This window comes from Stegodyphus dumicola, chromosome 8, assembly GCF_044657685.1.
Source record: "Stegodyphus dumicola isolate Sdum_Otavi_A_Nest chromosome 8, ASM4465768v1".
Classification (NCBI taxonomy): Eukaryota; Metazoa; Arthropoda; class Arachnida; order Araneae; family Eresidae; genus Stegodyphus; species Stegodyphus dumicola.
Window position 1 is genome coordinate 152,689,661 of NC_140775.1, and position 17,743 is coordinate 152,707,403.

At 32.5% G+C, this 17,743-nt stretch overlaps 1 long non-coding RNA gene across 1 annotated transcript in view; it reads right to left on the reverse strand.

The window, feature by feature from the left end:
* Positions 1-14,350: 14,350 nt before the first annotated feature.
* The window catches only part of LOC146996002 (uncharacterized), a 121,215-nt gene continuing 117,822 nt past the window's right edge, over positions 14,351-17,743 (reverse strand). Inside the window, exon 3 of the long non-coding RNA XR_015042901.1 lies at positions 14,351-14,587. This is a non-coding gene — a long non-coding RNA (uncharacterized LOC146996002). The remainder of the gene's footprint in view (positions 14,588-17,743) is intronic.

A 17,743-nucleotide genomic window follows, 5' to 3' on the forward strand; every position in this document is an offset into this window, starting at 1 on the left:
TTATCCTACTATACGGAATAATTACGCTGACCGTATATAAGGTAATTACCTATGTATTTTAGTTCAGAGTTTTGTTTTATGTGTTTTTATTGTGCGGTAATTATCTATGCATATTCCAGTTCTTCGAATGCAGTTGCATTGCACTATTTTGTTTATAGATTTTTGTACAGCTGCAGAGTTTCTAATTTAATTCATTCTAATTATTAATTATTCACCCAAGTTCTGATTTCAGTATAACTTTGTCTTCTAGTCTATAAAGACTTAATTTATGACGAGCTCATTTGTTTCAGATTACAGTAATATTATTTTTACCAATTTTAGCATTTTTATTTATACAATTATTCAGCTTTATTTGATTTTTATTAAGTTTTTAAAATAAAATAATTGGTTTTGCTACTGATTTTACAAATTAAACGGATTATGTTTTGTATGAATTTAGGCAAGATACCTTTAACATTCCAGCCTGCAGGGATTGTACAAATTATAGTACACTGGTTATCATAAATTAAGGAAAAATCACAAAAATAGCGACAACTCCCTCAAAAATAAGCCAAACCGTGTAAAGTTTGCATATGTTGCCAAGTAAGAGTAGCTGAGTAAAACTGCGATATGCAAATTAGTGGCACTGTTTTCGGAATACGTCATCTGCGAGGAGCATAAAAGTCCATGTTTGAGAGCAAGCCCACATATTTCACTGTGACAGTGATATCAGAAATCTGAGTTAGCCAATTCGTAACAATGACCTCCAGGCATCATTTGCCTGCAGAACTGCGATCGAGAGCCATTGGGAGACTAGAGGCAGGACAAAGTCAAACAGAAGTGGCCAGATGGCTAAATGTGAGTCCTTCTGTAGTTCATGGACTTTGGAGACAATTTCAAACCACAGATTCGGCATCTAAGGAGGTTCAGCCAAGGACGGCCAACTGCTACGGCGAGCGCCGACGACCGATATTTGACATTATGTGCATGCAGGAATAGAACCGCTACTCCGACTCTTCTTAGATCCTCCCTTGCTGCAGCCACCGGAAGGTTCGTGTCAACGTCAACTGTGCGTAGAAGGCTTCACGAAGGTGGTCTGTATGCGAGGCGAACAACCATTTGCGTGCTGCTCAAGTCACGCCATAAGAGGGACCGTTTTCAGTGGGCACGACAACATGTCCACTGAACGCCTGATCAATGGATTGCGGTTCTCTTTACGGATGAGTCCAGGTTTAGTCTAGAAAGCGATAGTAGGCATTATTTGATATGGAGAGAACCTAGAATTCGTTATCAACCGTCAAACATCCGTGAAAGAGATGCATACGGAAGGGGCAGTGTCTGTGTTTGGGGTGGCATCTTTTTGAGTGGACGCACAGACCTCCATGTCTTTTCAAGAGGAACCGTGAATGCTCAGATTTATAGAGATGACATCCTTGATGTTTATGTGTGCCCATATGCCGGGGCAATAGGTGATGCTTTCTTGTTACAGGACGACAACGCAAGACCACACAGGGCTCGCATCGTAGATGATTAGATGATTATCTTCAACAGGAAGCAATTATGCGCATGGAGTGGCCAGCTCGATCCCCAGACTTGAATCCTATCGAGCACGTTTGGAATGCTTTAAGGAACTAACTTTTTCTAAGAAACGAGATTCTGGTAACACTGGTTTAAACGGGAGAATTCCTAGAAAATAGAGCCCCGACTGAAGCGAAGTCCCTCCTAGCTACGGAAAAAATGTTGCAGCTACGCGGGATTTTTTCAAACTTCACCAAAAATGTCTCGGCTGGACCTCAGTCCCGGGTAGAGGCAACCAATCAGACGAAAGTTCTGCTTCTGAAGCCTCGCATGATCCCAATCTGAGCGATAATCGATTAGTGTTTGGCGTCAAGTCTTTGTAGTAAGTGAGTTAGTCCTTCGCAATTCCACGTCCAGACTTTTAACATCAGGAGCCCTCTGGTTATATTTCGCTGAGCCGGTAACATCGCGCTTCGCGCGATAATTCGGCTATAATTGTTCGGTTCGGTTCGATTACGTCATTCCTTTCCGTAGCTTCCAACCTACAAACAGCCCTGCGCCGCTTATGCTGTCTTTTCCAAAATGCTTACGTCTTACTTTTAAAATTACGGTACATAGGATTTACAGTAACTCATTATGATTGGATAAATGTCTATTAAGATGGCTTCATATGCGTTAAAATAAAGATTCGAAATTCATTTGTGTCGGAGTCATCTGTTCGTCTTTCTACTCTGCCATCACGACTACGCATTAAATTAGCACATATATATATATATATATACATATCAAAACTTAAAATGTATGAATTAGAAGAAATAGACTATATATATCCTGGGAAAATACTGTAAATTGATTTATTGGAGCTGCTTTCAGATTGTGCTTTCGACTCGCATATGATTTGAGTCTGCGACAGCTGTCTGAGACAAAATATAAGATTAAATATTTTTATTCAATATATGGTGTTAGAAACATCTTTTAACTGTTACAATAATGTCGCAAATTTTTATAAAAATAATCAGTTAGATAAATCCCACGAATCAGATGATTACATAAATCAGTTAACTCCCTATTAACCCCGGAAATACCGGGCATGATACCCCCCAGTTAACTCTAAATTGCAAGTTCCAAGAGCAACTGAAAAGAACTTAGGAAAAGGAATAACCCATATTCATAATTAATCCAAAAACATCAACTTGGAAAGTAAATTTATCTTGGACACATTAATTAAACCAGTATTCAAAATAAAAAGAACGCACTGTAAGCAGCTGAAGAGTAAACAACATTAGAAATAAACTACGTTATCTTAATGTCATTAAAAGAACAACATTTATTTACGACACAGCTTAGAAATAGTATCACTGAGTTAAAATACACGTAAAACAGTTGGTTAAAACCTTTCGTTCTTTTACGGTACAATGTTTACATATAATCTGGATTACATATAATTAAAATACGCGCAATTAAATCCGACAAAGATTCTTTTTGTTTGGCCGTGATAGTAAAATCTTTCTGAATTAAGGCTAATTTTACTCTTGAGTTGAAAATTTCACGCAACATTCTTTTCTAAGCAGCATAGTATCACTGAGGTTAAAATAATTTTTGTTTTTAACATCAGATATTTTATCTTTAGCTAAATACAGAAAATGGGATATACACAGAAAATGAAGCATAAATACCTCATATATTTTTCTTTAAAAAAAAGCTCCTAAACGCTATGACAAAATTTGTTATTGGTAGTGCTATCTACCCCACCGATTTTCTTTTTCGACTTTGACATCTTCATAGACAGTTTTGTTTTACGCTGATGGTTCGTGATCGTAATTTTTCCATCGTTCCGCAATAAGAAAACTTTATTTTTTAGATAGGATGAAATTAATCAGAAGATGACAGTATTAAAAATGAACCGAAGATATAAATTACATTGAATTATGTAAATTAACTATTAAGTTACAATGAGTAGTTATAATTAGATAGACAAGTTAAACAACTTACGCCATACTAAATAGCAACACCTATCGGAACTCTCATTCCCCAGTTTATGTGGATAATAAATGAAATCTTATGCATTATGTAATAATTTATCATCCAATATGGATGATAAATGTTCTAGTAGCGTAACGTAATGATAATAAAAAAAGAAAATAATAAGGTACAGATGTTTCTAATGTCAAAAGAGATCATTAAAAGTTACAATTCATAAGATGCAGGCACATTCTTTCTCTTATAGCTATGAAAATAAGGAATATACTGAACTTCAATCCAAACTGAAAGAGTAACGAATTCAAGATTCTGTATGGGGTACTTAATACAGTTAAGATATTCATAACCGCCCTGTGCGGCAAAGGGGCACTTAAAATACACGGCGAGCTGAAATTCATTCGAGAAGTTGGTGGTAGGATAAAAGGAACGGGAGATCCAATTATAATCGGCAATATTAAAATAACGGCAATTTCGAAGATGTAAATTTAATTCAAAATTTAGACCTAGGAGATAAAAAATACGTAATGGGCTACCAAATTGAAGAATTAATTGTGGAAAACATTTGTGCTACGTTTCTGCCTTCAGCGTAATATGCTACCATCGCATTTCTTTTCCCGTCTGGAAATCTTATATTTCGTAATAATTCCTTGGTAATCCTAGGCAGAAATCATAATTTACTTTGTAAACTGTGGCATACCGAAATTCTTGAGATGTATAACGTGTATACGAGACAGATTTCCTTAGAAATTCCTCCATGAAGGCGTCCTCCAGTGCTTTGACATAATTAAATAAACTTTGTACTATATATGGAAAAGCGTTGATTTTGATGGCCCAGTTCGAAAGTGATTTGAGAATTTTAAGCGTGGAAATTTCAGCAGCGAAGATAATGCCCGCTCTGGATGACCATCTTCTGTAAACAAGGACCTATTAAAAGAAACTGTTGCTGAAAATTTCAGTAACACAGTTCAGGCACTATCAGTTCAGGAATAAGTATTCCATACAGTATAGTACACAATCATTTCAGTCCAGTTTGGGTATGCAAGCTGCTAGATTCATGAGTCACTTGCTTGAATTTCGGCATGAGATTCTTTGCTGAAAAGAAATTTGAAAACGGCTCATTATTTGGATATGAGAAGTAACATCGAGAGGCGAGCTGTAATCCAACAAAGTACTGCTTTGTGTATGGTGGGACTTCACAGGAACTGTACGCTATGAACTTTTTTCACCAAATCAGGCAATAAATAAAATCATACAATTAAATACTATTCCCAAATGGCATATTTAAAAACAGAAATCGAAGCAAAATGCTTATAACTGACAGATTTTCGAGGTGTTGTCAATGTTCGACACAACATTTAGATAAATGTCTGACAAAAACTTACCGAGCACAGCTGGTATGCTTTGTGTCATTTCGCATTTTTCAATTAACTAATAAATTTTTGTTGGAAAAATAAGAAAGAAATTTAAGCATTCAAATAATGAAAATGAGTAGAAAAATAATTCTAAGTATAGCGGTTAAAAGAATATTAAACTTCTATAGTTAACTTATAAAGGCCAATAATTAATTAATCCTTTTTTATAAAGTTTTATTGGGGATTTTTCATGAAAAACTTAGTCTAAGAAAGATTGAAAAAGAAAGATGAGGATCTGCACGTAGTTACTTCTATCAAAATTGTTTAATTAATTATCAAATTATAAAATCGTGTTAAATGTTATAAAGTGCATTAATTTTCTACTCATTTTCAGTTTTTGAATTCTTAAGTTTCCTTCTGAATTTTTTAGCAAAAACTTATTAGTTAATTCAAAAATATAAAAGTAAAAATATTCCTCATTCCTTCTTGCGCTCCCGAAATCATTACGCGAATTTGCATTTACAACTTTTAAAAAGCCTGAAAAACGCATGTGTGCAATGTTATCGTCACGGGATGATTTGTAAGGGCCTTATTTTTTACCACGTTATTATCGACGACGATATTTTTAAACTGCAAAGTTTTTTAATCGCTTTATTTTCGACAACGATGTTTTTTAACAACTGCCATATTTCCTCCTTGCTTTCTTTTCTGCCAAGATGTTTTGTATGACGACGTTTTCGGCTTGTTTTGCTTTCTCCGCGATGTTTTCGTCTACAATGTTTTTTGCTGATATATTTATTAAACCTTGTAACCATATTTACTAGATTCTCGCCCTCTCGAATTTTTATCTCTTCAGGTATTTCAAAATTCTATGAGAATAAAAGACATTTGAAAATAAAATCTGAGACCTTTCAGATTTTAATACCGTTTTATGTGTTACTTTATTTATTAAATATCATGTTCTAACCACATAAAATTCAATTCAACGCAATATCACAAAATATTTAAAAACAGCATATCTTTATAATTTCCGATAGGCTGTCTCCGGCATTCGAGATAAAAGTGTTTTTCCCTGTACAGTATCGCCATTGCTCACTTTTAAATCGTTGAATTTGTTAATAAAAAATTCGTTAAATGTTTACAAAATGTGAATTAAATAATAAAACAAATTCTAAATTCAAAATTCAGGCTTCGAAGTCTCCTGTTCGGGTGAAGGTTTACTAATTTGTGTGATTATGGCAAAGCGTCAAAGGCTAACTGCCTAAGAGAAGGGAAGCCTTCGTAGAGGACTTTCCAAGGGGAACTGGCTCGTATATTGCCATTTGCACAACCTATTGGCGCCCGTTTAATAGAGAACAATTCATTTTTGTCTGGTATTATTTCACTTGGTTTTAACCGTAAATTCGGATCCACTTTAATTTTGTTCTGTATTTATTTTTGAAATAATACATGGAAGAAAACCCTTGTTCACACAAATAGGTTGTACAAAAGGCAATAAAAATTTAATAGCTTTATTTGAAATGCCTTTAAATTTTTTTTTTTTTTTCTGTTAAGCCAACAGTTAAAAAGTGTGTTATTTTTTAAATCTTCAGTTAGGGTTCGATCACAGAAAATTTCTGTTAATTGTTCATTTTGTTCACGACATAAAATTTCAGGTACATTTGAACAAAATGGATTTCTAATCCAATTTTTTTCATAATACTAGGGAAAATACATGTTGAAATTATTTATCAAAGAAAAACAATTATATTAAATGTCGGATGTTAATTCTTCTTTTATTTTCAAATTATTTTTGGTTACAGAGCTTTCTAAAAGTAATAAAAAGCTTAAAATATTACTTTCCAATCCTTTGATTATTACCTCAAGTCTTTTTATCATTGCATTTATTTTATTTCTAATTGTAAACAAATTAGCCCTTTGTCCTTGGAATCCTAAATTTAATTCATTTAACTTCCAAAAATATCAGATAAAAATGCTAAACACGCCAACAGTAATTCACTAAATAAACATTTTTGCAATTCAAAATTGAATCACAGAGAAAACTTGAATTTCTTCAGAAATTCAAGTTTTCTCTGTGATTCAATTTTGAGAAAGTTCAAAAAGACGATTTAAAACTTTACCTCTGGATAACACCTTATTTCGGAATGTAGCAAAAGCGTTTTGTGTTTGTTCACTGCCCATCTCTTTGCATATAATCTTAATGATACGTATTTTGTGCATAGATAGATGATTTTAGTGCAATTATACGTAAAATTTTTGTATTTTTCTATGTAATGTAACCCGAAAAATCTGAAGCGTGAAGCTACGCCGGAAAAGTAGAATACAGGGGCAAATCCGTTTAACAATGGGTAAACGGTTATCTCAGCAATTTGGAGAGATATTACCAAGACGACAACGGTTTTGGCGACTTATTTTGTCCCCAAAAGTAGCCAAACTTGGCGACATTTGGGTCCGGTTCCTAAATGCAATTGATCAATATATCAGCTGCAATCGCGATTCGAACCTCATATTGCTTTCCAGTAATTTCGAAAAACGGAAAGTACTAGAAATATCTCGGCAGATGGTTGAAAACTATACAAGGCCGAAGAGGGCATCTGCTCTCAGCTTTTGTTGCGAGTTATTAATTCAGCATGTGATAGGAGATATTTCCGGGTTAGCTTTCTCTTTAGGCGCGCTTTGCATTTCGTTGTGTTTAACGTTCTTAGTAGTTTGAAGGGTAACTACTGATTGTACTCTGTGATACTGTGAAAACCTACACGGCTTTTAATAAAATTAACAATTTTCACAGCTTGATTCAAAACAATTTTCAGGTTTCCGTGAATTGTTTTGGTTATTATAGCTTCACGATGAATGAAGCAGTGGTTAAATTTAATTTCAGGTGAGACTTCACATGAGAAATAACACCGGAATATTTTCCTGTTAATGTCTGAGATCCTCCACTGCAAATTATTGAACAAAATTTGTTATATCAGTACTTTCATGCAACTGCAGTGCGAAATACTCACTGTGTTTTATTTTTTGAATGTCTCTTTTATGGAAGTAGCCCTTTCATGAATACGTCGACTTACTGTATCATTTGATAACGGAATATTGGTAATTTCATTAACTGCTTTTTCGTTTAATAATATTAAAATAATATCTTTACCTCTGGTAATATAAGATTTTCTCCAATAGTGTAAGCCTGCTCAGTCTTGATAATTCTTATTACTGGGCAACTGACTTCCAAAGCTTTTTCGCTTTTTTACAAGTAACGAAACCTTTTACTTCTTTACTATTTTTGAATTCCAATAATTTCCTCTTAAAATGTTCTTCAGATTTATCCTGTAAATTAGCAAGCTTTAATTCAAGATGTCTTTTAAGAAACGATAGTTTTATACTTTGACTGGGTAATAGTTCACCCACAAAAGAACATATTCAGTTTGAGGGTCCATTTCATCTCTATTGCAAATAAAACCCAAATGATAAATATTTCTTTTCAATATTCTTAGTGCTAGAAGATTGTCCTGGATCCATCACCTGTGAATAATCACTTTTCCTCTTAGTCAGTCCTAGCCATCTTACCATTTTGAAAATCTAGGTTTGTTTTATTACTTTTTCACAAATATTTAAATGCACAAACGACAATATTCTCAAATCGCGTAAAGGAATACAAGGGAACAAGAAGACAAAATACCTGTTGTTGGAGATAGCAAATCGACGTAAAGAAAAATTATTCTAATTGAAAACAGAGTAATAAGCCCGGAAATGGTGGCGACATAAAGTGTAGACACGCTAATAAATCGATCAACTTTAAAAGAATAAATGAGATACTTATCTTTTTATACGAACTTACTTTTATTTCCTATTAGATACAACATCCATTTCTATTTCTCCTTTGAAAAACATCGTTGATGACAAATTTTATGTCTATGGCTAAATGAATATTTGTGAAAATAAAAAAGGATAACTTTGCTAAAGTCTATGAGAGGCTATTGACCTTGAAAAAAGCTCAGATCACATAAATTTAGGAGTGTTAGAGAAAAAAACTTAAACGAGATGTCAAGATATTTAATTTTTGAATTTAATAGTAAAAAATATGATGTGTACACCACACGACTTCCTTGTACGGAATATTAAATTATGCGCATTTTTTGTTGGATTTCATTTAAACTTATTGGACTGAATTAAATCTACTTTGTCGATAGCGCATAAACCACAATAGAATAAATGCACTCTTTAAAATTCACTTTATTTGTTTACCATAGCGACACTCTGGCGCTAGGTTCACTTAACAGCGAAATAATATATTTCGTTCATATTATAACTCAGAATGCACAAAATTTATATCATTTGAAGAATTATCTAATCGTTGCCACATGCTCTATTCAAATACTATAATAAATCTACAACGATGCATAAAATAAATTAAGAAAACAAAACAAGAAAGAAACAGTTTTTCACAGACGATTCAGTATTTCTCATTCAATTAATTCAGTTCTCACTTCGCGACAAGGCAACAATACATGAAAACTCAAAATATCTATATTACAAATTATGAAGTAAATCTTAAACACTTGATTTCCTCGAAAAATTCCAGAAAGGATTAAGCATGATTAAATTCGCAATAATAAATGAAGGCGTTATCTTTGTTGTTGCGAAGCTTAGTCTCTCTAGATTGGCAACAAATCTACTATTCTGCTGTTTCAAATGTAAACAAATATGTCCGCCATGTTATTTAAAAATTAGGCTTAACCGCATTTAAACAGCTTTTAAATTGCTGATAATTCTATAAATATTGCTTGCAGATTTCCTAAAGGCATAAAACCCTTAATCAGAAGATAAAAACAACATAATTCAATCATTTTTAAGGCAAAAAATGCACAACGCTTGTAACCTTTATTTATTAAATATCTTCTTCGCACTTAAACCATAAAATTCAATTCAATATCGCAAAATAATTTTAAAATGAGCCTATCTTTAGAATTTCCGATACACAATCTCGCCCGCTGGAGATAAAACTATCTTTTTTTTTTTTTTTTTTTTTCGTACAGTATTGCCATTGCTCGCTTTGAAATCGTTGAGTTTGTTAATCGAAAATTAGTTAAAGTGTTACAAAACATGAAATCGATAACAGAACAAATTTCACATTCCAAATTCAGTCTTCCAGATGCCCATATTCGGTGGAAGATTACGTTATTCAAAATTTGATGGATCTACGTACAGCTATTTTATCAGAATGCGAATATGTTTATGCAGATTCTTCATTATTTAATTTCTTTAAATACAACACGGGCTTCTAATATTTGGTGGCAACAATCTGAAAAGTGAACCGACATTTATAGTGAACCAACGCAGAATGCCAAAACGAAATTAATAGCCCTTCTGGGCCAACGCTATTTGTGTTAATAACATAATTAACAAATTAAACATAAATTACCAGAGTGTATTTCCTGCTCACGTATAACTTTATACATTGAAGATACATTTATATGAAAACGACTGTTTTACAACTGTTGTATAAATTGAAGTTGACAGAAGAATAGGTGACAGTAGGTCTACTTCAGCTATTATCATGAAAATAACCCTAAACTTTTTTTTTTTTTTTTTTCCTTTTTTTTTTTCCCCCAATTGAAAATGACAATCGGCCGCATAAACAGCTATATTCCCGATTCTAGTTCAGCGTCTGCGAAAGAAAATTAATTACAATTGAAGTAGTGCGGTATATCGAAAAATCGTTCCGGTCATTTGCTACAGGTTAAAGTTTAGGTACCGGTCAGGGATTTAAAAAATGCCCTCCCTCTTGTAATAATTTTTTTTTTTTTTTTTTTTTTTTTTTTTTTTTTTGCGTAACTGACATTTCGCATGCTGTATAATTTGTTTAACCCTTTGACTACGAATTATATATTTTATTTTTTTTTAAACTCCGTTATCTATCCAAGTGAAAAAAGTAAGACATAAATAAGGTAAATTCTGAATCTTTTTTTGGGGGGGGGGGCAAACGGTTTTCAAGCCAAAGGCTGGGACACATAAGTCCCAGCCCAAGTTAATGGTGAAATACATGTTCCATAACATGTAGCGATAAATTTACTATAAGCACACTTATTATTCTAGAAAACTTTTTATGTGAAATAGATTTGCATCGTATGGTACACGGCAAAAAGCATTCGTTGCATAACTCAACATTACACATTGGGCAACTCATATTTGTTCTTTTCTCTATATTCATTTGGGTACAAGGAGCACAGCCGCGTACATATATGTCCCGTAAGTAGTCGAAGACCTCTGAATACGCGCCCAGCGTGCAGACCACCACACCACGAAGGCATGCCAAGAAGGCTGGAGAAATACCTTATAAACTTTCTGTCAGAGAATGACTATTTTTTCTATGAAATAACTAGTTATAACATAAGTAGTGGTATTATTAATTTTTACACACTGCAACGCATTTGATCAGTTGGTTCATGAAATAGTTTTACATTCTATGAAATTTTACATTCATGAAATTGTTTTATATTCATGTTTTTTTATTCTACGAAATAACTAAATTATAAAATTTAACGGTAACATATTTTTTGCGGACTCTGTATTTTTACAGGCAACAGATGTGTTTCTAAAGTAAATATTTTATACAAATAATATAAATAAGAATCTAATAAATAGACATTGGATAAAAATATAGATGGTTACATAGAGCTTTAAAAAAAATTAGAATTTTACCTGATGGATTAATCCCACTCGATGACTTCATGCCACGGGAGAACGAGTGATGCTTCCAGATAGAAGAGCTGCTTTGCGCATATCACGATAGCCGCTGTCACACGCACAAGATCTGTCAAAAGGTAGTCTTGTGCTGCGTCCAGCAACTACTGTAAATGCAACCCTTATCCAGGAACAGACGACGTCTTCACAGTGCTGTCACTTAGGATCAGTCGGTGGCTGAAGCTGGGACATGAAATCTTTGAAAGATGCGCATTGATAAAACAGTGATCCATGACCCATTACGTTACAAAAAGATGACAGAAAATAAAAGCTGTTGCTATCAAAGAATATATTTCTAATTTTAAATTAATTAAATGAATTAATAAAATAAATTGATCACTTAATTTAAATAACAAAATAATTTTAATTAAGAAAATTAATTGATCACTCAAATTTAAATAAATTAAGTAGATTAATAAATTTAATTAATTAAATTTATACCTAAAATAAATAAATTAAAAAATTAAATTGATTAGCAAAATTAATTAATCTGTTTGATGACTAACACAAAATTAGTGCATAATTTATTTAGTGTAGTGCAAGTTTAGGCTCGGTGAATTTTTAACTTCACAAAATCTTAAATATTAAGATTTAATTCGAAGCCTTATCAATAACTTAAAAAGCACAATTTTACAAGGTTTTTGTTTCTCTTTTTCTGACAAAACAATAAATTAACATTTAGCTTTCTTTCACTGACGGCCCCTTCAATGAAATTCTTCAGATACAAGCAGCCGCAATGACAAAAGTATTGAGCAGAAATGTTAACAAACTGGGTAGAAAATTCTTTTTATTTTGTGTCATATTTTATTTTTACAAATCCTTATATAAAAGTCAGACCTGCTCATCGTAGAATTTCGATTTTTACACCATCAGATTAATCAAAAAATAGTCTTTTAAAGGAGATTTTTCAGAATATCCAACGGAATTTATCGAATTTTGACGAACTCTTAAAAATGCTTTAGTTTTTACCAGTTACGGTGGCAGTTGATAAAAAAAAGCTGTTATTAAATCAAGAAATTTATTTGTAATTGCTACTAGCACCAGGATTTTTCAGTGATGACGAGATCGGTTTACTAAACGAAACAAAAATTTAAATGAATGTAAATTTATACCATCGAATAGAACGGAAGACCTTGGGAAGGGAGGACGAAGATGTTATCCGTATATTTCGCTGCTGCGGCTGATTATAAGGAATAATTTACCTACTCTTTTTTCGCATACTATGGACTATAAAGTAGAAAATAAAATACATAACTAACCTTTTTAAGTTATAAAGTTTTAACTAAATGCACTAAAGCAAAACGTTTTTAGCGATCAAATTATCATGCGGGGCTAAAACTGAAATCGTGGGGTAAGATACATATTTTTTTAGCGCATTAATAGAATTTCAAAAAAGACAACACCGAAATGAAAAGAAGAAAATGATAGAAGAAATGAAATGAAGAGTTATAAAAATATACCATTCAGTTCGTTGAAATTTCTTTTTGACAATTTTCATTTAAAAGCAGCCATTTTTTTCAGCTCCGCGATTTTATTTTGTCACATATGGTCAAAATTATTATGATGGCAGAGAAATTATTTTGTTACTCTAGTGCATTTCCCGTGACACTCGAAAAGCATTTTTATGTGTATATTATGCACATTTTTGGCATTTAATGCTCCATTCTAACAATAAAATAATATCTACAATTAAATAATGAAGAATCTGTATGTATGTTTGTATGTTCTTCGCGCTTTAGAATTTAATTGTAGTAATTTCTACAATTAAATAATGAAGAATCTATATGTATGTTATTTTTGCTGCATAATTATGTAATTGACTTTGAGACGTTAAAACCGCAGATGCTTTAATATATTGTAAAAGCGACGTTCTGAGATGTTCTAATTGTTATGTTAAAAACATTATTATTATGTAGAATAAGACGCACGGATAGAGTAATCGCTTCTTGTGTTAAGTAATAAATACATGCACTACTTATAGAAGCAGACGATTACCTCAGTCATTAAATAATGAAGAATATGTATGCATGTATGTCTGTTGTTCGCGCTGTAGAAAAACGGCGGCACCTAAGCAACCAAATTTTCTACATACGTAGTCTTCTACTCGATTATGTGCACTTCGAAGCCAGAATTTAGTATTCCGAATTGGCTTTTGATTCATTTCATATTTTCTTTTCTTATGAACTTTTATGGATTTTATTTTAATAAACTCAGTGATTTGAAAGCGACCAGTGGCAACTCGGATCGAAGGGAAAAAAAAAAAAAAAAAAAAATTTATCGCAAATACATGAGACTGTTGCCATTCGGTAAAATGTTAGATATCAGTCTTTCAAATTTCATCAACAAAAGCTGTTTTAAAACCTGTTTAAAAGCTACGTGTTGCCACCGGCTGAAATAAAACACTTTTATTTTTCATGCATGAGCGTATTGCCATTCAGTACAGCATAACTTTGAAGTTTTATTTTAACAAACTACGCGATTTAAAAGCAATAAACGCAGTCCTTAAGAAACTTTTTTCTACTTTCTAAACTGATTGATTCAAATAAAAATGCATTTTAATCATCAGATAACTTATTAGAAATGTAAAATATTTTATAATGAGCTAGCGGCTAGTGCAATATTTTAAAACTTTAGGAAAGAATTAATTCATTTAAAATACTTGACTGTACCAATAATTAAATTTACTTCTAGCTGTAGATTCGTCCATCTGTCAGCACCTGGATCAAAGCTATCTTACACAATAAATAACTCCATTAAATAATACCAAATACTAACACAACACATCAAAGATGAATCGTTTATTTAAACATCTATACATATCATACGGTAGTATGCAATAAATGAGTTTAAGCAGACTGCTATCTGCATACGTTATGCATTCATAACATCTTCAGTTATCTTTTCTTAATTTTTAGTCCAGAAGGGGCGTTCGTCCCGAATAGGACATTAGTCTCGAAACCGCATGATTCACTATAAATGACGTATCACTTTCCAAATTGTTGCCACCAAATATTATCGCCCTGTAATATAATTAAAGAAATTAAATAATGAAGAATTTGCATGAATGTATGTATGTTTCTCGTATTGTGAAAAAAACAACGGTACTTAGAGCCAGCAAATTTTTAATTTATTATTGTTTTCATATTATTTTGTAAAATTTTAAAGAATTTTTGATTGACGAAGTGAACGATTTTAAGAAGCAGTTGCAACACTGTCAGGAGGGGAGGGGGGGGAATTACCTCTAGAGCGGAAGACTGTCTATCGGAAATTCTAAAGATATGCTGTTTTTAAATATTTTATGATTTTGCTGTTAAAGCGAATTTTATGTGGCGTAAGTACCAAGAACGTAATTTTTAATTAATAAACTAAACACACAAAACCGTTAATAAAAAATATAATAAAAAAAAGATTTTTTAAAGCCATATTAGTGTGCACATTTAGACTCAAGTTAATGAAAAGTGATTTCCACTGAGCCTCCCCCCCCCAAAAAAAAAAAGAGCACTGACATACCAGTAATTACACATCCAGTTAGTGACATCCAGTGGGAATTAAATTTTAGTATACTTGTTTGGTATTACATAATATAGGTTTGTGTAATTATTTTTATACCTTTGTTTTACATTTAGATGCTCCACTGTGTTTACTTTTAACATAAGTAATCTTTCGTACAGAACTTATAATTTACAGCTTTGTTTGAACAGACAAGCACACAAAAGCTGCATATTTTAGGCCAGGATTTGAATCTTGGAACAGTCGCCGCAAAGCTGCTATCTGCTATACTGAGTTTTCGGTTGCTAATAACTGATTCGGACCAATTTAATGATGAAACCCGAAAGCGTAATCTTGACGATGTAACGTGTTGAAGTTAATGCTCTAAGTCCATTATCTGGCAAAATGTACTTTTGTACCGTATGAAATATGCAAAATGGAAAAGGGTTAAATAAAAATTGTTTTAAAATTAAATGAGCAATTAGAAGTTTCAGTTTTAAAATGAATCCAAAATTCTAACTGTACGGATAATGATATCAATATAAATTTCTCACAGTCTCATACAAAACATTTCACGGCCCCAAATATTATTATTTTCGCTCTAACGTTTTGGCTGTTATCCCAAACTAAAACCCAAATTGGGCCACCCTCTTATCCCAAATTGGGACAATCCTTAATGTAAAATATCCATATTATGCAAATCCAGTTCCTTTCTCGGCCAATTTTTACCGCGGGACTAGAAAGGAAGGAAAAGTCGATTGTTTCATTAAATTCTGATTATGCAGCTCCTATTTTTAAACTTAAATTTGAATATGATTCAGACAACTGATGAAAAATACTCAGGAAGTAGAAACAACAAAATTTTGATGGATTATATCGAACAAAAGTATCGATTAGAGACATTTCGAAGGTCACTGATTTTTCTCTTCACGTATTTCTCTGCATTCAAATTCGAATTACTTATATCGAATGACTATAACTGAATACGTCATGCACTGATCGTCGTTCGGTATTTTGATATTATGTCAAAAGAATACGATTCCGCTCCACATGAACAACTCATATGCCAGTATTTGGGAAGCTCCATCTATTTCTAAATGTACAATGAATTACATTTTGTTAAGATTGTAATTATATCATCAGCAAATGTAATGTGTCTCTTGATCGACCAAACATCAACAACGACTCGACCCACCAAAATATCTCCATGGAAATGAAGAGGTTGCGATTGCGAAGAGCTTAGGTCCGATATTTGAAAGTACAGTAATACCTTACGTGAACTCGAAGTTAAGTTGTTCCAGATCCACCGGGGGGGGAGGCATACGACAATTTCAAACCTGACAGAATATGAGTTTCGTTTATTTAACTATGGCAAAGCACACTAGGGCTACCTGACTAAGTTATTGATGCCTTTGTGGAGGACTTTTTAAGGGGAACTGGCTCGTATACCCATTACACATGGGCGAAAAAACGAAAATGCTTTTGCATACGATGATTCAGTGGGTGGAATGGTGCAGGAATATTCCACTAAATAGCATAACAAAATTTATTAATAATAATTCAATAACTGAGGTACAAATTTTAGAAAACATAGTAGAGACAAGTAGTTAAACTTGTAGAGACAAGGCACCCGTCTCTACAAGGTTAGGAACAAAAAAAAACCTATTAGCTTCCTGGGGAAAAAAACCTTATAGAACAATAAAAAAAAAAAAAAAAAAAAAAAAAAAAAAAAAAAAAAATCAATCAATCATCAGACGAATTTGTTCGGTCTTATGGTGTAAATTCATGTAGCATATTTATTTTAATAGTGCTTTCTATTAATACGTAGTATGTTTTCTACGTTCTTTACTATAAACTTTTCTTTTAAATAAGCGTTTTTTAGCCACTGGTCTTATTTTAAACTAAAGTTTATATGTATTTATATGCAAAATTAAATCTCGACTAAATACGCTTTTTATCGGTCCTAACTACTTACATTCCTTTTCGCGCAGCTATGGAATATTACTACATTCTGTACTGTAACAAAATATAGTTTGTTTCTTTATAATAGGCATTTCAAAGTTATTGCCCGCCCTCTTTATTTGCGATCGTATCGCGTGTCTTCGTAACCGCACAGCATTTTCCACCTCACTTGAGATTGTAGTGAAGTCAATTGTTGTTCCGATGGTTACAAGGCAAAAATAACCTTGAAGTTCCTATTTTAAAGTAACAGATTACAGTAAATAGTAAATATTCGGTATAATTTAACGGAGACAATGCATAAAATAGGTAGAATAAAATAAAATGCTCAATACAACTTAAAAACTTTCTATAACGTTACAAAGACTAATTATAGAAAAAAAAGAAGCAGAAAATTTCTCGTTACCCTCCAAAAAAAAAAAACTAAAATAGAACTTCATAAATTCTAAAATTAGCTGATAAACAAAAACAAATGTTTCAGTATCTTAAAAAAAAAAAAAAAAAATCGTTAAAGGTAAAGAAACTTTGTAATAAATTCTGTATGTAAGCAATTTCACCGCAGTGTCTGCACAACGAGGTACAGAGCCACAGAACTACAGGCGAGTTTGTAAAGATTCGAAAATGATGAAGAGTTATAAGAAAAAGGACACTGATAAATGAAATTGTCCAGCGTATAATAATTTTGAAACACGGCAAAAGGAAGAACAAAAAGCTATTTCTGTCACTTT